The 7,555-nt window shown below is 47.2% G+C and overlaps 1 non-coding gene across 1 annotated transcript; it reads left to right on the forward strand.

Moving 5' to 3' along the window:
- The first annotated feature begins 1,125 nt into the window (after positions 1-1,125).
- On the forward strand, positions 1,126-1,198 carry TRNAK-CUU (transfer RNA lysine (anticodon CUU)). Its single transcript has one exon. It is a non-coding gene; the product is annotated as a tRNA-Lys (tRNA).
- The last annotated feature ends 6,357 nt before the right edge of the window (positions 1,199-7,555 follow it).

Raw genomic sequence — 7,555 nt, forward strand, 5'->3', positions numbered from 1 at the left:
TTAAGATTTTATTTATTTATTTGACAGAGAGAGATCACAAGTAGGCAGAGAGGCAGGCAGAGAGAGAGGAAGGGAAGCAGGCTCCCTGCTGAGCAGCGAGCCCGATGCAGGACTCGATCCCAGGACCCTGAGATCATGACCTGAGCCGAAGGCAGCGGCTTAACCCACTGAGCCACCCAGGCGCCCCAATTATTACCTTTTTTAAATATTTTGTTTATTTAAGTCATTTCTACACCTAGTGTGGGGCTTGAACTCACGACCCTGAGATCGAGAGTCACATGTTCTTCCAATGGAGCTGGCCAAGCGCTCTCCTGTGGGAGTTACTTTCATTTCAGAAACGACTGAAAGCGTTCTAAAACCTTAAACAGGATTTTGGACATGCAGGCCTACAGACCCAGACAAATAAACACGAAAATCTGCCCCACCCTTTTGGGGTTGGAACTGGGTATTAAACTGGAGGGAGGGTGTTCTTTTTTTCACACGAAAGTCTTTGAAGTCACATAAATACAGAATACTTTATAGTAGGAGGTCAAGATTAAATACGAGTCACTGGGGCGCCTGGGCGACTCAGTCATTAAATGTCTGCCTTCAGTGGAGGTCACGATCCCAGGGTCCTGAGATCAAGCCCTGGATCGGGCGTGGGGGGGGTTTCCCCTGCTCAGCAGGAGGTCTGCTTCTCACTCTCCCACTCCCCCTGCTTGTGTTCCCTCTCTCGCTGTGTCTGTCAAATAAATAAAAAATCTTAAAAGAAAAATACGAGTCACTGAAGTATCATAACTTAATGGGTCTTGGAGGCTGTGGGTTCTGTTCACCCAACACGGAGGGACAGTCCCGCCCTTGGCTGGCCATGAGTGGGTCTCTGTCCCCACATCAGTGCACAGACATCCACAAGTGGTGGGGCCTTCAGAGCCTGGCATCTGGGGCTGAGGAGGGAGGACAGGGCAGGGAGAAAGAGCAGATGCTCTGAAAGGTCATCCCTGGCCCTGGCCCCCCGGCGGGAGGCTGGAGGGACTTCCCTTAGCGAGTCCGTGGCCGTCCCTTCTCATCCTCGCTTGTTTTCTTCTCCTGTAGGGGGATTTTCCTTTTATTTCTTTTTTTTTTTTTTAATTGCGGTATAACTGGGGCGCCTGGCTGGCTCAGTGGGAAGAGCATGAGACCCTTGATCTCAGGGTCATGAGTTCGAGCCCCATGTTGGGTGTAGAGATTACTAAAAAAATAATAAACATAACAACTAAATTAAAAAAAAAAAGAAAAAGAAATCTTATCCCGGGGGCAAATAATATACTATTTGTTAATTTTTTTAAATCTTTTTTTTAAACTACTTTTTTTTTTTTTAAAGATTTTACCTATTTTATTTATTTGACAGAGAGAGATCACAAGCAGGCAGAGAGGCAGGCAGAGAGAGAGAGAGAGAGGAGGAAGCAGGCTCCCCACTGAGCAGAGAGCCCGATGCGGGGCTCAATCCCAGGACCCTGAGATCATGACCAGAGCCGAAGGCAGAGGCTTAACCCACTGAGCCACCCGGGCGCCCTAATTTTTAAAAAATCTTAACAGAATTAAATAAATAAAATAAAATTGAGGCATAACTGACATACGGCTGCTTTATTAGTTTTACTCGTACAATGTAATATTCAGTATTTGTGTACATCGTGAAATGGTCATCACAGTGTTGAGCTAACGTCTATCATGGTAAATGGTAACAAAATTTTTTTTCCTTCTGATAAAACTTTTAAGATTTGCTCTTTCAGGGGCACCTGGGGAGCTCAGTTGTTAAGTGTCTGCCTTTAGCTCAGGGCATGGTCCCAGGGTCCTGGGATCGAGTCCCATATCGGGCTCCTTGCTTGGCAGGAAGCCTGCTTTTCCCGCTCCCACTCTCCCTGCTTGTGTTCCCACGTCAGGCTCTGTGCTGGGCATGGAAACTGCTCAAGATGCTCTCTCTCCCTCTCCCTCTGCCTCTCCCTCTCCACGTGTGCACACAATCTCTCATTCAAAAAGAGAATTAATTAAAAAGGAAAAGAAACGGGGCCTGGTGGTGAGGAGCCAGGTAGTTCTAGAGAGTGAACATGTCGGGGAGCGGACACAGGGGAGAGAGAAGCCCAGCCAACCCCATCTCTCCCTCACCAGTACACACCAAACCAACCATCATCTAAGCAGCCACTAGACAGTGGGATGGTCGGTCAGCTCGCGCTCAGTCATGGTGAAATACTAAAAGAAGAGAAAGTATGGACACCAAGAACACCGGACTGTCTGCCACAAGGATGCTTCTATAGTCGCAGGCCTGAGAACCAGCGTGTCACTGAGGGATGAGTCCAGGCCCCAGTCCTTGTGCTGGACGAGGCAAGTGATGGACAAAGGCCCCCATTGCAGCTCAATACCCCACAGTCACAAGCTGGCCCCCCAAGCAGAGGATTATTTGATCCCCAAGTTCACGGTGCTGAGGTGGGGACCCTCTGCCTGAGATCACCTTCTAACACCCTGGGTAGAATGGACCCACCATGGGCCAAACTCGAACGCACATGGCCTGCTTATGTCACCCGAACAGAAAGGGGAGAATGTTAGATGTTTGGAGTTTACACTCCCTGTGGCCAGCTTCATCCTGGCAAAGAAGAGACAACAGACCCCCGTAGCCAGGCCCTGGGACAAAAACCAAATTTCTCAGTATGTCCATGCCAAAGGTGTTCAAGGAACAGTGATCTGGTGTCCATGCATTTCTAGTCTATTTTGGGGATATGACGGTTCATTTTAGGTGTGAACTGGGCCTGGCCACAGTGTCCAGATACGCCAGGTCGAACCTTATTCTGGATGTTTCTGTGAGGGTGTTTTTGGATGATATTCACAGAAATCAGTAGCCTTTGTGTAAAGCAGATTGCTCTTCATAATGGAAGTGAGCCTTGTCCAATAAGCTGAAGGCCTGGATAGAACCAAAGGCTGAGCAGAAGGGGATTCTGCCAGCACATGACCTTGGAGCCTACCCTGTAGGCTCAACCCTTCCTGTGTCTCCAGCCTGCCAATTTTGTACTTGGCAGGCTACACAAGGCCCTGAACCCAATTTCTTAAAGTCAACTGGACTGCCATCACAAAATTCCAGAAGCTGGAGGGTTAGACCACAGAAATTTATTTTCCCACAGTTCTGGTGACTAGGAAGTCCAAATTCAAGGTGCCAGAAAGTTCACTTTCCAGTGAGCACTCTCGTCCTGGCTTATGGATGGACACCCTTCTGCTGGGTGCTCACAAGGCAGAGAGAGGCAGAGAGAGGGAGAGACTTACTGAGGGAGAGATGGAGCTCTCCAGTGTCGGGTCCTACAAGGACACTAACCCCATTAGATCCAGGCCCCCCCCATGACCTCATTTGACCTTATTTACTCCTTTACAGGCCTATCTTCAAACGCAGTCGCATTGGGGATCAGGGCTTCCGTATGAATTTGGGGGTTGGGGGGACACGATCCAGGTCACAGCAAATGTCCTTCTATCCACGTGCACATCTGACCGGTTCCATTCCTCTGGAGAACCCTGACTAATAGAAGTGGGACGAGACTTTCTTTTTTTTTTAATTTTTTATTTTTATTTTTTTTTTTTTAAGATTTTATTTATTTATTTGACAGAAATCACAAGTAGGTAGAGAGGCAGGCAGAGAGAGAGAGGGAAGCAGGCTCCCTGCTGAGCAGAGAGCCCGATATGGGACTCGATCCCAGGACCCTGGGATCACGACCCGAGCCGAAGGCAGCGGCTTAACCCACTGAGCCACCCAGGCGCCCCGGGACGAGACTTTCTAAAAAAAAAACAAAACACCAGCACTGTTTGTCACAGACGACGGAGTGCACATGCAAACCTAGGGTTCTCCTCCCCTCTATGTCTTCACGTATCACCTCTGGATGGCGGTCTCCCACCCCATCTCTAGTGCTGTGTGTGCAGCAGACAGAAGAGTGCAGTGGTTAAGGTTAAGGGCACGAGCACCAGCATTGGCGAGCCTGCAGGCAACGCCAGTTCTGCAGGACTGTGTGACCTTGGGTGGGTTATTATCCCCCTCTGGGCCTCATTCCAGCTATAACATACAACATATAACCCAGCTATAACGTATAATCCAGCTATAACCCAGGCACCCCTGGACATCGGTTTTTAAGTGAGCAGACTTTATTTAGAGCAGTTTTAGCTTGACAGAAAGTTGAACAGATAGTACAAAGAGTTCCCATGTATCTCCTCTCCCCTGAAGATCTCCACAGTTTCTAGGGGCGCCTGCTTGGCTCAGTTGCTAGAGCACAGAACCCTTGATCTTAGGTTTGTAAATTCAAGCCCCACACTGGGTGCAGAGATTACTTTAAAAAAAAAGAAAGAAAGAAAGAAAGAAAGAAAGAAGATCTCCACAGTTTCCAGTTTTCCCTATTATTAAACCTTGCCTTAATGGGGAACATTTGTTTCTCTCTCTCTAAAATAAATAAGTAGGGGCGCCTGGGTGGCTCAGTGGGTTAAAGCCTCTGCCTTCTGCTCAGGTCATGATCCCAGGGTCCTGGGATGGAGCCCCATATCGGGCTCTACTCAGCGGGGAGCCTGCTTCCCTTCCTCTCTCTCTGCCTACCTGTGATCTCTGTCAAATAAATAAATAAAAATCTTTAAAAATAATCTTAAAAAAAAGACATAGTGTGGAACATTTTAGTTACCACTGAAATTTATTACAATGGAACTAATTTTGATATGTTGTTATTAAACAGCGTTCACAGTTTACATTAGTTGTCACTCTCGATGTTGTACATTTAAAAAAAAAAAAAAAGTTCTAGCGGGCGCCTGCGTGGCTCAGTGGGTTAAACCTCTGCCTTCAGCTCAGGTCATGATCTCAGGGTCCTGGGATCAAACCCCGCATGGGGCTATATGCTTGGCAGGGAGCCTGCCTCCCCCTCTCTCTCTGCCTGCCTCTCTGCCTACTTGTGACCTCTCTCTCTGTCAAATAAATAAATAAAATCTTAAAAAAACAAAAACAAAAACCAAGCTTTAGGGATGTCTAGGTGGTTCAGTTCATTAAAACATCTACCTTCTGGGACGTCTGGGTGGCTCAGTGGATTAATGCCTCTGCCTTCGGCTCAGGTCATGGTCCCGGGGTCCTGGGATCGAGCCCCGTATCAGGCTCTCTGCTCAGCAGGGAGCCTGCTTCCCTTCTTCTCTCTCTCTGCCTACTTGTGATCTCTGATGGTCAAATAAATAAATAAAATCTTTAAAAAAAAAATCTGCCTTCAGCTCAGGTCAGGATCCCTGGGTCCCGGGATCAAGCTCCACGTCCAGCTCTCTGCTCAGCAGGAAACCTGCTTATCTCTCTCCCTCTGTTGTGGCTCCCCCAGCTTGTGCTCTTTCAAATACATCTTTAAAAAAAATAAAAATAGGGGCGCCTGGGTGGCTCAGTAGGTTGAAGCCTTTGCCTTTGGCTCAGGTCATGGTCTCAGGGTCCTAGGATCGAGCCCCGCATCGGGCTCTCTGCTCAGTGGGGAACCTGCTTCCTCCAATCTCTCTGCCTGCCTCTCTGCCTACTTGTAATCTTTGTCTATCAAATAAATAAATAAAATCTTTAAAAAAATTTTAAAAATAGGGGCGCCTGGGTGGCTCAGTGGGTTAAGCCGTTGCCTTCAGCTCAGGTCATGATCTCAGGGTCCTGGGATCGAGTCCCGCATCGGGCTCTCTGCTCAGCGGGGAGCCTGCTTCCTCCTCTCTCTGCCTGCCTCTCTGCCTACTTGTGATCTCTCTGTCAAATAAATAAATAAAATCTTTAAAAAAAATTTAAAAAATAAAAATAAAAATAAAATACGCCTCATTTTTCAGACCAGTTTCAGGTTCACAGCAGAATTGAGAAGGTACAGAGATTTCCTACACACCTCCTGCCCCCCATTACCATCATCCCCTGCCAGAATGGTATTTCCTTGCAACTGATAAGCCTCCATTCACACATCATTACCACCCAAAGTCCCCAGTTTGCATTAGGGTTCACTCTTGGTGCTACACTTTCCAGAAATTTAGATAAATGTGGAATGACAGGTATCCATCACTAGAGTTCATACAGATTATTTTCACTGCCCTAAAAATCCCCTGGGCCCCACCAATTCAGCCCTCCCCCAGCCCCATCAACCCCTAGAAACCACTGATCTTTTTACTGTCTGCGGTTTTGCCTCTTCCAGAATGCCATAGAGCTGGAATCCTACAGTCTGTAGCCTTTACAGGCTGGCTTCATTTACTTAGTGATGTGCATTTAAGGTTCTGCCATGTCTTTTCGTAGAATAGCTCATCTCTTTTTAGTGCTAATATTTCTGGATGGACCAGGAGGATGTGCTTATTTATCCACTTGTTTCAAAAGCTGGGGGCTTTCAAGTTTTGACAAGTTTTTGTGTGGACATTAAAAAAAAGATTTAACTGGGCGCCTGGGTGGCTCAGTGGGTTAAGCTGCTGCCTTTGGCTCAGGTCATGATCTCAGGGTCTTGGGATCGAGTCCCACATCGGGCTCTTTGCTCTCTGCCTACTTGTGATCTCTCTCTGTGAAATAAATAAATAAATAAATAAATCTTTAAAAAAGGAGATTTAACTAATTAAATGAATTAATAATCTAATTAAATTAATTAATTAAACTACTTAATTTAGGAAGTGGGGGAGGTGCAGAAGGAGAGAGAGAATCTTTGTTTTTGAAAGATTTTATTTATTTATTTGACAGAGAGAGACACAGCGAGAGAGGGAACACAGCACAGGAAGGGGAGAGGGAGAAGCAGGCTTCCTGCGGAGCAGGGAGCCCGATGCAGGACCGGAACCTAGGACTCTGGGATCATGACCTGAGCTGAAGGCAGATGCTTAATGACTGAGCCACCCAGGTGCCCCAAGAGAGAGAATCTTAAGCAAATTCCACATCAAACCCAGAGTCCAAAGCAGGGCTCAATCCTGGGACCTGAAGATCACGATCTGAGCCGAAATCAAGAGCCAGACGCTCAACTGACTGAGCCCCCCCGGGCGCCCCATGTGCGGACATAGTTTTTAACTCATTTCTGTAAATACCAAGGAGCATGATTGCTGGGTGATATGGTAAGAGTTAAGTTTGGCTTTGTAAGAATTGCCCAACTATCTTCTGAAATGGTCGTACCATTCTGCATTCCCATTCGTATTTTAATTTACAGACCGGTGGCCTAAAATGGCAGGTGGTCCCAGGAAGGGTTACACAGGTGTGAGCCATTATTGCCTGTACTCCTAGTGGTTCCTTAACACCGGCTTCTTTTAGCATGCAATATCCTTCAGCTTACTAAGCTCATTTCTTCAACAATTTTTTTTCAAGATTTTATTTATTTATCTGACACAGAGAGAGATAGCACAAGTAGGCAGAGAGGCAGGCAGAGAGTGGGGGTGGGGGAAGCAGGCTCCCCGCTGAGCAGAGAGCCCAATGCGGGGCTCGATCCCAGGACCCTGAGATCATGACCTGAGCAGAAGGCAGAGGCTTAACCCACTGAGCCACCCAGGCGACCCCCACCTTTTTTTTTTAAAAGATTTTGTTTATTTGACAGAGAGATACAGCGAGAGAGAGAACACAAGCAGGGCCAGC

Source organism: Mustela nigripes, chromosome 2, assembly GCF_022355385.1.
Source record: "Mustela nigripes isolate SB6536 chromosome 2, MUSNIG.SB6536, whole genome shotgun sequence".
NCBI classification, from domain to species: domain Eukaryota; kingdom Metazoa; phylum Chordata; class Mammalia; order Carnivora; family Mustelidae; genus Mustela; species Mustela nigripes.